The following is a 15,784-nucleotide window of genomic DNA, read 5'->3' as shown; positions in this document are numbered from 1 at the left end:
AATAAGTAAGTAAATGATCAGAAAAATATTCAGAGGTGGTTTTCTATTATTCATTATATTTCTAATGCTATAGTTGCACTTTGCCTGAATACGTTTCTTACATATCTCCATTTTCATCCCATCTCTATTCCGTTCAATCATGAATTTTCAATGGAAGAATTACATTCTTATCGTATTGAGAAGTTCCTTCCCTATAATGTTATTGATGATATTCTTAAATATCAGTAAAATACAGTAAACCATCATGAAAATGTTGAAAAATCTGTTATAAAAAAAGTTATCATCACTTATTTTTAGGAAAAAGAAACTACAAGGACTACATATTCAATATTTAAAATATTTGGAAGCTAATCTACACATTTGAATATAATCATAATTTAAGAAATGTAAGTTTATAAACTCTTACTCATTTACTATTCAGATATTTATTAGGCAAGGCAACACGGAGTTTCTAAAAACAGACACAATTAATTTTGTGCAACATCATTCTGATTTTTGAGTAATTGGATATAATTTGCTGTATTTCAGAGTTTCTATAAATAATGAGTAATTACTTTTTTGAGTAAGTCAAATAACTCTTCAACTTGGTAACTAATTTTAATGTTAGACTAACACAATATAGACAGCCTTTTCGTAAACACAGAGGAGTTGATTTCTTCATATCACGACATTATCAGCTAGACAATATTATCCAATAAATTTGTTTTAGTGGCATCACTCATCAATATTCTATCAAATGAACTTTGAAGTGACATTGAAAGAAAAGTGGGTGTTGAGTAAACTAACACTCTGGTTGGAAATAATCTCATATGTAATATCTAACTGCAGAGAAACTGTCTCTGGATCTCTTATTGTTTGGTGTCTTCTCTTGCTTGAACACCCTCTTCCAGGACCTATTGCTCTCCACACAATGAACAGTTAAGTCCATCCTAAGATGCTGCATCAAAAAAATTTGCACTTTTGTCACAAAATTGTTACCATTATATTAAGAGTGTTGAGAAAAATGAGCATAGTCTTAAATTAAGAAAACATTTTACGCCCGACCGGCATGGCTCTGTGGTTGAGCGATGACCTATGACCCAGGAGGTCAAGGTTCGATTCCAGGTTAGGGCATGTGCCCAGGTTGTGGGCTTGATCCCCAGTGGGGGGCGTGCAGTAGGCAGCCAATCCATGATTCTCTCTCATTATTGATGTTTCTTTCTCTCTCCCTCTCCCTTCCTCTCTGAAATCAATAAAACATATTTTTAAAAAAGAAAACATTTTATAATTACCTGATACACATGGACAAAACAGATTTCCAATTCCAGTTGCTCAGCTCTAAATTACATTTCAGTTCCTAATCAAATTTAGCATTCTATTTCAGTAAGAATTTTCGAGGTAACATTGCAACTCTCCACTTACTCTATCACATCCCAATCTTATCTGTATACGGGAGATCAGGCCTATTAGAGCATATCAGAATCTGATAGAGCAGGATAATCTTTTCATTTTGCTACTTTTCTGCGTGATGGGGCCAGTGAGTGGGGACCTGCTAATTCTAGTCGTGCAGTTCATCCCCTTGTAATAGGAAGTTCAAACTTAAATCCAGGCAAGACTTAGATACAGCTGATCTGGCTTCTGTTGTTGAGACAACGCCATGATTAACATACTGAGAATTTATAACTCAATGTCTCCTCCAAATATTCACTTAATTCTTCCTTCCCTTTTATTGCAGAAAAATGCTCCACTGGACTAAGGCCTGACCTCAAATTTGATACGTTTACACTTGTGCTGCCTTGAATAATATATACTGACACTTCAAAATATTGATTTCAGTTTTCCAAACACTCTGCACATTTTTAAATGGGATTTAGTATTATTCAGCTGCTTGAATTTCTAATTGTGGCATTGTACATTTGCCAGCTTCATTCTGGGAGATTCCCTCTACTCTGCTGTGCACAGTATTGGTGAGGAAATTACTGGCATACAGGGTCAATTTTTTTTTTCTTCCCGGCATCCCCAATACAGGTGGAGTTGTACATACCCATGCCTTCTGTTTTTCTAAATATGTTTTTAATTGATTTTACAGGGAGAGGGAGAGAGAAACATCCATGGACTGCCTCCTGCATGCCCCTTACTGGAGAGCCAGCCTGCAACCCGGGCAGGTGCCCTCACTGGGGATCCATCTAGCGGCATGGGATGACATTCAACCAATTAAGCCACCCTGGCCAGGGCTGACCTATGCCTTCTTCACCAAGCAGACTCTCTCTCCCAGGACTTTACAGCCTGTACAAGTAGCATCAGGACATGAGTGAGAAATGTAGGTCATTCATTGCAGTTGAAGTGATGTGACCACATGGTATCATTACAAACTTCCCTGTACTAGTTCCTCTTCCTCACACATCAGGAACTCGCTGTCTAATCTGAAAATTGAAACTCCAAACCCTCATTTGCTTTGGTGCCTTAATACAGTATTTCTGATAATAACCAGTTTTTCAGAGACAGTAATTATTGAATTTAACCAAGAAAAGGAATTGATCTAGAATCTAGTTGTGTTCAATAATTTTATTACCACAAATTTCCTGTTTTTCTGCACTATGAAGCAAACTGGAAATTGTGTGTCATATCTTGATAAGATAATAATATCTGTAAAAGGATACCTAAAATTTTCTGAATTTTAGGGACATAATTTTCAAATATGTGATTAGGAGAAGATTTAATATGATTATTAATTGAGGAGAATAATTTTATATGACATGCATTAGTATAATTCTATGTGACACAAATGGCTTAAATGATGTAAAATGAAATAAATTTTAAAAACCCAACTACTTGAAATATATATTATATATAGGTTAAACGCTATAATTACAGATTAAAAATAGAAATATGCTTGTAAGGGCTTAATAAAAACAGGCAGATATGAAGAGCAACATTCAAGCTAATACAATATTTAAGAAAGCAAACTCAGCTTAATGAACATCATCACCTCATCTTAATATTTATAATATTTGCCCCGTGACATAAATATACCTAAATTTATTAATACACATTTCATATAAAATTCATTCATTGAAATAAGGTTTAGGTTCTATTTAAAATAAATGGAGCTATTTACAACATACTTGCATTTACCCATATTCATGAGATATGCCTTTAAAAATCTTAACTTGGCAAAGTCTAGCTTTCTTCCTTATCTACTCTGCTTATTCATGACTTTTTCTTATTTCACTGTATAGAGAAGATATTTAAATATGACCTGTTAACAATTTAAAATATAAATACTGTTAAACACATTACCGAGCAATTTTCTTTGTTATTGATATTTTTAACTTGCGCCAACCTCAAGTATTATTTTCTCATAGGTTGTTCTCAAATGCTATGTTGCTCTCCACAAGAAGGAGAATTAAAAAGATTAATTCATTGATAATATAATGTCAAATCATTCACTGAGATTAATCCTGCCAAATGCAAAGGATGTTAGACTGAGTTGGTTCGTATCAGCTTCTCTAGTACCAGGGAGAAATTTGTTAAGAAATAAGCTCTTAGTAGCGTGATCTGCAAACCATTTGTATGGCACATCACCCCGTGTGATTAGTCAAGGCTGCAGAAGACGTGGTTTCGCTTCCATTTATCATTCAACGTGTACTGTGATGATTTAACTTAACATGTGGGATGTCTTAAATATCACAACAATCTTTCTGCATGAGAAAATAGATGGAAACTCTGGAATTTCCCAAGCCGTGGGAAATACATGTATTACAAATTGAATTGAGCTGCAGAACAGTGTTCGAACTGTGCCATTACATCCAAGCGGGCTTACTCAGCAGTGAGCTTCTCCTGCAGAAATCGATTGTGTGATACAAGCTGGTTATGAATGAGGAAAAAATGGAAAACAAGTGCTCCTTCATACCAGTAACTAATGGTGTATTCGGAAAAACATTTCCAGGCAGTTTGAAGAATCATAGTGTATAAGAAAACCATAGGATTTCTGTCTTTGATATGCTACAGATTTCACAGCACCCACTGAAAATGATTTTCTATTGCTCATTATGCCAAATAAAGCAACTGTGAATCATGTCTTTCCTACTTAAATGTCTTCATAGAAAATTAATTAAGTATGTAAAACATCATTCATATTAGTACTAAAAAGACCTTTTTAAAAAAAATGTGTGCCCCTCAATATGTAAACATGTATTTGGGCTTCTACAGGTTTAAGTTTATTTTAATGTCTTGCCATCATGGTTTATATGCAGTTAACTATTTCCAAAGACAACATAAGCATATAAAAGAGTTCCTTATATATTTTGAATAGTAACTCTTTTTTTAAAAATATATTTTATTGATTTTTTACAGAGAGAAAGGGAGAGGGATAGAGCGCCAGAAACATCAATGAGAGAGAAACATTGATCAGCTGCCTCCTGCATGCCCCCCACTGGGGATGTGCCCGCAACCAAGGTACATGGCCTCGACCGGAATCGAACCTGGGACCCTTGAGTCCGCAGGCTGACGCTCTATCCACTGAGCCAAACCGGTTCTGGCAAGAATAGTAACTCTTTATCAGATATATGGTTTGGAAATATTTTCTTCCATTCTGTGGGTTGCACATTCATTCTATTCATAGTTTCCTGTGCTGAGCAGAGAGTCTAGTTTGATATGGTCCCGCTTGTTTAGTTTTGCCCTGTTGCTGAGCTTTTGGTGTCATATCCAAATATCATTGCCAAGGTCAACACTAAGGGGCTTTTTCCTCATGTGTTCCTCTAGCAGTTTAAGGTTTCAGGTTTGTGCATAAAATACGGATGTAAGACACAGTTTTACTTTCATTCTTTTAGATGCGGATATCCAGTTTTCTCAACTCCATTAATTTCAGACACTATCCATTCCGTATTCTTGGTACCTGTGCCAAAAATTAGTTGACTATAGGTGAGCAGGTTTATTTCTGGGTATTCTGTTCTTGCTGTAAATGTTTCAAACATTCTCACTGAGCGGGGTGAGGGAAAACTTGCTGAACTCACTACCTTTGGAAATCAGAGGAATCAATAAGACTAAAGGTGAAACCTTTACGCAAGCTCTATACACTCATTGATAGAGCTGTATCCTGAAGCAGTATGGATTGAATATTCTGATAAGGCTATATTTGTATACTGAAATTAAATAATTAAATCAATGGAACGCCAGTGCTTGGAAGTGCTATTCTTACTCTGAGTGGGAAATTACAGAGCAGCGAGAAGGAAAGGCTAGAATGATCCACATGATGTTTAATTACAGTTGGAGACGTCAGTATGAACTCATGTTTATCCTAATATAGGTACAGGTTTACATGAAGTGTTTATAGACATGCATATAAAAGGGTTATTATACCCACATCTATTCCTTTGCTCTACTGAAAGTTTCTAGAAACACTGACATCCAAGCGAGCACATTTAGAACACATATGTTAGTTTCTAATACAATTTTTTCCCCCAAAAAAGGAGGCAAATCTCTGTGGAGGAATGGTTGATGTTAGGACTGGAGCAGACAAATACACAAAAGTAGCCTGAAGCAACTTGTAGCATCAGAAAGTAATAAAGGACTGAGAACAGTGGCAATTGAAATATGGCAATGATGTATGTCAAGGGCAAATAGGATCTCACTATAGGAAGACCCAATCGCCAAAGCTGGAACGAGTGAACAACAAAATAAATAAAGTAGAATTGGTTCATAACCCGATTTTAACATTAACATCCATCAATTCCTACTAGTATATACAATATTTTAAAACACAAATACATGACCGAGCATGGACAAAAATCCCCCATTCAGTAGAATTCCAAGTAATTTTCATAGCAACTCTGGCCTCAAAGGCATGGAGCCTAACTCCCACTTCGCAGTGTGGGTTGTACAGTGGTTTCCTTCCAAAGTTCATGGTGTGGACAAGGGAAAATAGTAACTTTAAATTAAAGTGGAAAAATCTGAGGAACACTAGCCCGGTGTTCAAAGTGAACATCAACAGTGATAAATCAGGTTGATAATAGCTACCCTCGATGGGACGTTATGGGAATAAAACTTTACCTCTAATCTTATTCCCTCAAAACTATAACCTCAGTCTAATCACGAAAACACACACACACACACACACACACACACACACACCACAACCGGACAAATCCCAACTGGGGGATGTTCCACAAATATCTGACCAGGTCATCAAAAACAAGGAAAGAATCTGAGAGGGAAGGTGGAGTTCCCTCAAAACTATAACCTCAGTCTAATCACGAAAACACACACACACACACACACACACACACACCACAACCGGACAAATCCCAACTGGGGGATGTTCCACAAATATCTGACCAGGTCATCAAAAACAAGGAAAGAATCTGAGAGGGAAGGTGGAGGTGGGCAGTGGGTAGGAAGAGATAAACCAAAGAACTTGCATGAATACATGTATAACCCATGGACACAGACAATAGGGTGAAGACCTGGGGTGGAGGACTGGGGCAAGCTATAAGGGGCCAATGGGGGAGAAAGAGGGGCACATGGAATACTTTCAACAGTAAAAATTTAATTAAAACAACAACAACAAAAACTAAGGGTAGTTTGAGAAACTGTCACAGAAAGAGGAGCCTAAGAAACATAACAACATCATGTAAGGTGACATCCTAGATGGGACCCTAATAGAAAAAAAAATTAGGTAAAAACCAATGGGAAATTTTTAGTAATAGCTTGCAAAATAACACCTGGAGTTCAAATACAAAATCTCTGCTTTAGTCAATTAGTGAGAAGAAAAACACAGCAAAAAAGATAAATAGAAATATGAAAAAGAGAAGGTAAAAATCACTGTTTCCAGGTATCTAGAAAAACACTGTTTTCTGATGTCCTCAAGTGAAAGTTGTCCACGTTATTAAGCTGTTTGCTTCTGCATGGTTGTTGGGCCAGCATCAACTTTCACACGCTAGCAGCCTCGGGAGGTTTTCTAATTAAGATACTTAATGGTTGTATCTTATTAATTCTTGTTGATTGAGGACGGCTGGTGTCATTTCACTTGCTAAGTGTACCTCCAAAGATAAATGTTGTTTAATTTGAGCGTTAATTAAGTAAGCCCCATGAGATATTTTACATGGAAGATCAAAAACCATCTATCCTCGATCAAGGATACAGCCCACTCGTGTAGGGAGTGGAGACTAAAGGAAGCAGGTACCTATTAATGGTTAATAGGAACGACTGGAATGGATATGCCTCTGGTGTTTTTCACAATAGTTAGAGAGATGAAAATGCAAAAGACTGAAATCAGTTATGAGTACATGTGGTTCATTGCATGCGCCTACTGATGACTGGTGGGCAGAGAAGCAAGTGTTGACTCCATCGGAGGTAAGAAGGCAGGGTCGTGACAGTAAGGGACAGCCTTGAAAACATGAGATTGCAAGGTTGTTTGGTAGTTCACCTTTTTTTATGCTTTAATATTCCCTTTGTTCTTTCTTCTTTTCCATATCATTGGGCATAATCAGTAAAGTCAGTTTCCTGAGTAAGGGGCAATGTCTTGTATCATTTACACCCAACTTTCCTAATAAAATGTATTTCTTCGTCATTGCATAAGCAAATCAGAATGGTCCAGGCATATTTTTATATTTTTAAGACATTGCAGGTGTTGTGGTTTTTTAAATAGGTAATTGTTCCAATGTATACAGAAAATATACTAGATTATATATGCATGGATGCATTTTCCTAACCCACCGTGGGAAACAGGGAAGGGGACGGGTGGAAGTGGTAGAGGGCATAGAGGGTTTAGATAAAGGGTGATGGGAAAAATTAAACTTAAAAAATCCTCTTAAAAATTCATTTAGAGACGCCCAACTCTCCCCTTAGGATGTAGTTTACATCCATGTGCACTTTGCTAGCGTCTTGTAAGTTTCAGGTAAGTCATGAACTGCTATTTTAGAAACGCAGCGTTAGCAACTGTCCACTTGAGGTTGTCTGGTCCCAAAACAGCTGTGCCTGATTATCTCCTCTGATCAGATAACTTGATTTTCCAAGTATTTTTTCTTTTTAGACTCCGGAGCCAGAGATGGGGCATCTGTGGTGAAATCTGTAACAGTCTCCATGGAATTGTGTTTGCGGTGGAGAAAGAATGTGAGCCAGGCACTTAGGTTCTAAAATCAAAGAAACCCAAGCCGCTGCACTACATGTCCCATTCCTGACTGTGTTTTTAAATAAAATAATTGTGTGCACGTGTGGGTAGGAGGCAGGCTTCATTGCTTAGGCCAGTGGTCGGCAAACTGCGGCTCGGCAAACCGCGGCTCGCGAGCCACACGAGGCTCTTCGGCCCCTTGAGTGTGGCTCTTCCACAAAATACCGACTTCTGAGCATGGGCCTCGAAGTTTCAATCGCACTGTACGTGCGCACCCGCACGTGGTATTTTGTGGAAGAGCCACACTCAAGGGGCCAAAGAGCCGCATGTGGCTCGTGAGCCGCAGTTTGCCAACCACGGGCTTAGGCATACATTTACTCTGAGCACTCAATATCCATGTTCTTAATATTCTTTCTCAACACGGAGCATTCCCTGAACTTTCACAAAAGCCTCAGATTTTCAGATTTACACCCTCTCTTTCTGGCTCATTTCTTGTCTCCCTTTCTCTGCCGCTAAGGATTTAACTCAGATTTCTTTTATCAGTTTGAATTCAAAGCAACAAAACCTGAAAACCCCACAAATCCTGCCTAATCTGCTTTGTATATGGGTGTGGGCATGTGCATGTGTGTGTGTGCATGTGCTTGTGTGTTTCTGATGCTCATTTCTTACCCACACATACTTCCAGCTTTCCACATCTGCCCTGACCTCCTCATTAAGACATTTTTTAATAATGGTGTTTTCTTATGAAGAGGTCTTTTGTGCTGGCTGTAAACAGACATAGTTCACCTCTTCCCACACATTTACCACAACATCTAATGATTTTTAGGGCTTTGTTTAAATAAAAAAAAAACACCACATTAATTCAGTTCATATCATTAGGTAATTAACTAACTCTGATTTGGGGCAGTTTTCTCAACCTTGATGGGATTTTAATATCCTGGATTTGACCTGTAAAAAGAAGGCGTTGAAATTAAGAAAACCCAAGGCCTATAAGCTCTAAAATTTTATGTAATGTAACAATAAATAGAAGCATTCCTATGTGATAGGCAAAAGTAAAGTTTTCTGATTTTATGCTAGTCAAAATAAATATCTGATTTTTAGTTTTCTTTTCCCTTAATAGGTTAAATACAAATTTCAAATTGCTTTTAATAGAATCATTATTTACAGTGGGATGTATATTTTAGTGGTGTGATATTTAAAGGCAGCATGCTATCTCATGGATAACTGTTTGTATCTGCTAACTTGGTGTATATTAAAAAAACAAACAAACACACACACAAAAATCCTCTTTAACTATCATTCAATCCCCACCCTACAATTACTCTTGTTCCTAATGGTACAAAGTTGATAATGTCTATAACCCCAAAAGCCTGCATTTAACATAAGACTTACTCTTCAGACATGTTAAAAATACTAAGACAAATTGAAATAAGATTTTAAATTAGAAAGTCTTAAAGGTGTGCTCGTTATGTATGTGTTCATATCAATATGTAAAGGATAAAATATTGCAAAACTTCAGTGAGTACGTTAGAAAGACTAAAAGGAGATGCTCTCATTCACATACTTTTTTTTTCTTGAAGGTAAGAATAGAAATACTAAATATAAATAAGACAAGATGTGTTTCCCTGGCTTTAATGTCACTTTCACTTTACTTAATATGTGAGACTGGACCTTAGGGGGGCAATAAAGGAGAACTGAGGTGTTCAAAGAATAAGAAGTGAAGATCAAAAAGTACTTTACCGCCGGCTCATATTTAATAAGATGAGAAAGAAAAAAATGCATTAGAAAGGAATCGCAATAAAAGAGGAGATATTCTTGCAAGCTTATCCTCCATGATATCTACTATTTTAATTCAAGCTAATGCAATTCAACCTTAAGAAAGTATCTGTGCTTTATATACCCCAGGCGCCGTTTTAAAGCATTGCCGAGATAAAAGCTTGAAACACCTCTTTTAGAAGGATTTTTTAAGGCACCTGACAGAGACTACCTGGCCGAGCTCCCCTGTCCCTGTGCCACCAGTGGAGGCTTTATTCAGCAGCCAGGGTAGGCCATCCCCTAGTAGTCCATCTTCCAGAGTGGAAGACTGCCATGACTCAACGCTGACCAAGCCAGAGGGAATGAAGACGCCCTCGGTTAACACCTCAGGTGAAGTACTAAGACAACTTCCCTTGCAGAGGTTCAAATACTGTTTGGTGCTCTGATTGTAATAACCACTCCAAGGCCTTTGCTTTGTTATGAGTCCTTTCACTGTACAAGAGATGCCCCCGACTTTATTCTTCTTTCTCAAGATTGCGTTGGCTTTCCAAACTGTTTCTGCTCATTCACTTGTTTTGCCTTCTCTTTCTAGTAGCCCAGATGCTAATCTGACACTGAGACTACCCTCATCAGCTAAGCTCTGACCTCCAGTGTGGCCCTCGAGTCAAAAAGTTTGCCCACCCCTGGCCGCTAATCTGACACTGAGACCCCTCATCAGCTAAACCCTGACCTCCAGGGACTTCTCTACCAGCATCCCCCTGCGCTCCCAAGCATAGAGCTCTTACTATCTCTAATCCAAGTAAGGCTAATAATCTCCAGAGCCATTCTATGTCTAGTTGTGTCCTCATCTACCCCTTTTCCACCTGAGACAATGTTGCAATGTCTGAAATTTACATTAAAGTGCCCCATATTCAGGTTACGAAGCTTATACATAAGTATTGAGAACCAATGAGGCATATTCTACCTGTTGACCACACATAGACTCAGAAACTAGTATAAACAGAATTCCCCAGATCAGTGACTTTTCCTAATATACTAAGAATAAAAATATTAATTTTTTTATTCTAGTAAAATGAACACAAGGCCACAAAAATGAAATGAAATAAATAGCAGAGAAATTTTATTATCTATGCATTAATCCAAGTGATGAAGACTGTCTACTAAACTTCAAACTATCCTGAAACACTCATCTCTAAAAGATTCTTTTGCTGACAGATGCATTTACTTTTATTTTAGTCGAACGCCATTTGGGGAGTTTTGAAAATAGTGAATGAAGGTAAGGGAAAGTAAACTTTTAAGAATGGGAATTTGAAGTTTGCTATTTTCTTTGAAAATTCTGGTTTATTATAGTTGACACATGGGGATGAAAGAGCAGTAAGAGAGATCAGAGGGTAGAATTTATCTGTAGCGTTAATATTTTCTTTTGGAAATTCGAGCTTTTTTTTGTTAGTAAGTCTGTAAAATCACTTTTGAGGATATAAAAAAGGCACAATACTCACCTCCTTTCAAACTGACTCAGGAGACTGCTAAGTGGTCATTCCCCTATTGGGATTATGAGCTTTGTAAAATCTAGAGCCACATAAGCATGGGCACATTGCAAAATTAAGTCTTTAATGGCATTATTGGGGTTTCATTTACATAACTTAAAGTTCAACCATTGTAATATATAATTCATCACAATATAGATTTAGAGTGTTTCCATCACTCCACAATGAGTCCCTGTGTCCCACTGTATTGGAATCTAGAACTGTACCGACTGACCCCTCTCATCTCAGTGAGACAGGAACTCCATTAGAACGACACAGCCAAGAACTCATGGCTTCCTCTCCTCTACGCCCAAGTCCCAGTCAGACCACGATAGCCTGGAGGTGCAGGCCATCAGCAGCTCCCATCCTGCACCTGTACCCAGCTACGTGCTGTTGAGGTTTAGTTCTGGGCCACTTCCAAAAGGTGGGAGGAAGTTCCCTTCTCTTGCCCAGTCTCTGCTCATGGAACAGAAGTTCAACTGGAGTGTGGTTCTGCTGAGAGCCCTGGGCCCCAATCATAGCTTATAAAGAATACAAATACTTTTGTTTATCAGTTTCTGTTGGTCATTAAATTCCACATATGAGTGAGATAGACCCAGAGACATAGAAGCATGGAACAGACTGTCAAACCTCAGAGGGAAGTCAGGGAAGGGAGGTGGGGAAGACATCAACCAATGAACTCATATGCAAATATGTATAACCCATAGACACAGACAATATGGTGGTGAAGGCCTCAGGTGGGGAGTGGGGGTTGGGGGGTGGATGGGAGAGGCCAATGGGGGGAAAAGGGGACATATGTAATACTTTCAACAATAAATATAAAAAAGAAAAGAGCCATAACCGGTTTGGCTCAGTGGATAGAGCGTCGGCCTGCGGACTGAAGGGTCCCAGGTTCGATTCCGGTCAAGGGCATGTACCTTGGTTGCGGGCACATCCCCAGTGGGGGGCGTGCAGGAGGCAGCTGATCGATCTCTCCCATCGATGTTTCTAACTCTCTATCCCTCTCCCTTCTTCTCTGTAAAAAATCAATAAAATATATATTTAAAAAAAATGTGTATACTTCACATGTTTATGTCTCCTCACATTTTAGATTATTAATACAAATTTTCTATTCTAATCTGTTTTCTATTCTAATTTTTAATTTATGAAATTATAAATTAAAAACAGAAATCTCTTTCTTTCTACAGACTGTGTATGTTCCTTGCCTTTCCACGTGCCTTGTAATTTTTGTTGAAAGCTGGACATGTTCGGCAGGGTCATGGGAACTAGATATGAAGGCTTCTGGTGGGAGGATGTATGATCATCTGGTGGAGAAATTGAGCTTTGTGCAGTGTTTGCTGTATAGGTGACAAAGGCTTCCGATTCTGCCTGTGTCCATTCTGTTTCCCTTCTTATAGCTCCTCAGAGGAAAAAAATCCATGGCTCATGGTTCTTTCACTTTCCAACATTCTCATAATGGAGCCCTTGTATTTTCATGATAAAGTACAGGGGAGGGGAAGGTTTCTATAATCTTATGATTACAATTGCTGGTCCTCCTAAAATATTAAGGTGTCATTGTTGTCCCTAGATATACATAAGCTTGCTATAAACTGCTTTTGGAGTCAAGAGATGAGAAGGTAAAAGCATTTTTGCCCTTTTGGTCTAGGACATAACGACTTCCACCTAAAAGCCCAAATTCATAAGATTTCTGGTGCTTTCTTTAAAGCTCTTTGGAATGTGTACAACATTATTGTATCTGTGAAGGTCGGGCACACTGTCCTGTTCCCGTACAGCCTGTGCTGTGTCTATTTCACCTGATGGAGACATGCATAATGAAATCCACAATTGCATGTGATTTTAAATTGCATCTCCCTGGCTTGTTAAAGTGAGAACTCTACCACTGACATGGAAAGAAATCCCCACCAGTCCCACAGATTTGCAGAACGGTTACCAGTGGGAAAATTGGTCCATTTCTATAGCGGATCCAAATCTACATTTTGAAAAGTTTCCAGCTCCTACTCCTCTCTCTTTAGTTCTCAAAACCCAGACATGTTAAAAAAAAAAAAAAAAAAAAAAACTTCCTTGCCACTCTGCTGTTTTCTGCTTCTCAACCCTGTGCCTTCAGTTTCTCATGGCAAAGAAATGGGTCCTGTTTAGCTTTCTTACATCAATGTTTTATATCTTTAGCCCTTTAATTACCTTGGTCATAGTAACCCTTTCTTAAACCAAGAGTGGCACATGGAAACCACATATACATGGTGGGTGTTTGTGTGTGTGTGTGTGTGTGTGTGTGTTGTTCTTTTTTTTTTTTTGAGGGAGGGGTGATTTCTATACAAGAACTAGAATTTTGGAAGTAAAATGGCAGTCCCTCAGCCCTGAAGTATGGGATGGGGGATGGGAATGGTTAATAGCCCCTAAGCCACACGCAATGAAGACATGGCTGCAAACTCAAGTTCTACCCATTTAAAAATGAGAAATGGGAACTCTGTGGTTAAGTACAAGATGTCCCCCCCAAAAAATGTGTATGTGCGCATGTATGTGTTTATTCATTTACCCATTCTTCTATTACTATTTTAGGATCATATGTTTTGATTTCTCTCAGATTAAACCCTAGGAGTAGAACTGATGGGTCACAGGGTAGGTATATGTTTGTATGTATATATTTAACTAAATAAGAAACTGCCAGTTACCAAAGTGGTTTCCTGTTGGATAGTCTCAAAAATGTCCCCACCCCCAAAGATCCACATAATTACCTTATTTGGAAAAAGTGTCTTTATGAAAAAAAATATTGTCCATGACTTATATACCAGGAAATGGCCTTGAAAGAGATTAAAGCATTTCCCAAGGTTACTCTATACCAAATATAGATATAAAACCAATTATGATACCTTACATTACAACATGACCTAACTTTGTGCTACATTATACTCAATTTTTAAAAATTGAATCACCTGAAATAGAGATATTGTGAATAAAATACCTGCTCAATGACCGTTTGTGACAGAAACTATCATTTAGTCACCTACATAAATCTTTTTTTAAAAAGTGGAAAAACAAAAATTAAATCCAACACTTCCCATCAAACATGACCCTTATCTAATGTTGACTGTTTCTCCCTCATTTCCATTTTGAAAATAACCATGTTTCTAAGACACTTTGTCTTTGGTCTTTTATTTTAGATGTGGGAAGAGATAAAGTATTCATTTTCATCTGTTTACAGTAGACGATTTATTTTGAGGATCATTTCTGGGAAGATGATCGTAATTCTAATTAAAGAGCTTGTCAGGAAAGTGTCTGCCTTAACAGATCTGTTGTCCTCATACTATCAGCCAGATGGAAACCTGACAAGCTGATATGTTCGCCCTGCGTTCATCCTCACCACATCTCTGACTTGCATAACCTCCATCAAGTTCATAATTTCAAGAGAGCACAAGACTCTCATAGAAATGCCTTCTCTGGAAAAATAATCACAACATATTTGAATTATCAAAACCCTAGAAAAGTAAATAGTGATATCTAACTATAATTTACAAGTTAAACCAAGGTCTTATTAAAAGATCAGACTTTCAGAGATGATAATCAGAAGTTTTAATGTTAATATTTTCTAATTAAAGGGATCTAATGTATTCTATTAGCGTCATCATTATTTTAAGGTACCTTACATAATGCTTGATTCTTATCTTCCAAAGAGGTTGATGTATTCTCTTAATATCCTCTTCCTTTATAGTAAAATTTGAAGGAACCAATAAATATTGTGCAGGTCCAATATATAATTCTTTCTATCTCAATCCTGAACCACTTGTAGGTAACACAAAACAAAGAAACAAAGGCATATGTACAACAGAAACATCAATTTTAATATTGCTAAATCTGAACTGCCAAACATGGCTAATAGTTTATATAGAGCTACACCCTCAGAATGCCATACTCAATGCCCAGCATCCTAAAATTCCAGGTTACTTCACCAAGTGGAGCCTGCCCCACAAAGGAGGAAAATGGAATATGTATTTACTGCCAGCAAGCATGACTTCCAACGAGACAGAGGAAGGACCTGAACTGAAAATATCCCAATGGATGCCCCCCTCCAATGTACCTTGCCAAGTATTTACTCCTTTATTGTAACATTTCTCTAAAACAAAGGAAACATCAGGAATAGGTGGTAGCACTACTCCCAACGTGCATCCAAATGCAATATTTGTGATGCTAAAGTTCTAAATGGTACTATCTTTCTCTTCTCTGTTCTGTCAATCTCCAGTGACAACTGCTATCATGTTTTGTGTGTGAGCTGCACAGATACGCTCTCTTCCCCCCAATCAATCCACCAGCTACAGCGAGACACACCTATGGGTGTGTGACCTGCTCATACAAGGGAAGTCCGCTTATGTCCATTCCTTTGAGAGCACCTGTCTGGGGCTTGACCTTAAGAGGCTAACTT

General features: G+C 37.9%; 1 long non-coding RNA gene across 1 annotated transcript; it reads right to left on the bottom strand.

The window, feature by feature from the left end:
* Window positions 1-833: 833 nt before the first annotated feature.
* Window positions 834-11,961, bottom strand: LOC106723633. Its single transcript, XR_001359344.1, has 3 exons — window positions 11,912-11,961; window positions 8,900-8,901; window positions 834-847 (listed from the first exon to the last, which is right to left on the bottom strand). It is a non-coding gene; the product is annotated as an uncharacterized LOC106723633 (long non-coding RNA).
* Window positions 11,962-15,784: the final 3,823 nt, after the last annotated feature.

Source organism: Myotis brandtii, unplaced genomic scaffold (genome assembly GCF_000412655.1).
Source record: "Myotis brandtii unplaced genomic scaffold, ASM41265v1 scaffold612, whole genome shotgun sequence".
Lineage (NCBI taxonomy): Eukaryota > Metazoa > Chordata > Mammalia > Chiroptera > Vespertilionidae > Myotis > Myotis brandtii.
Note: the sequence above shows the minus strand (reverse complement) of the source record. Positions and strands in the feature narration are given on the sequence as shown.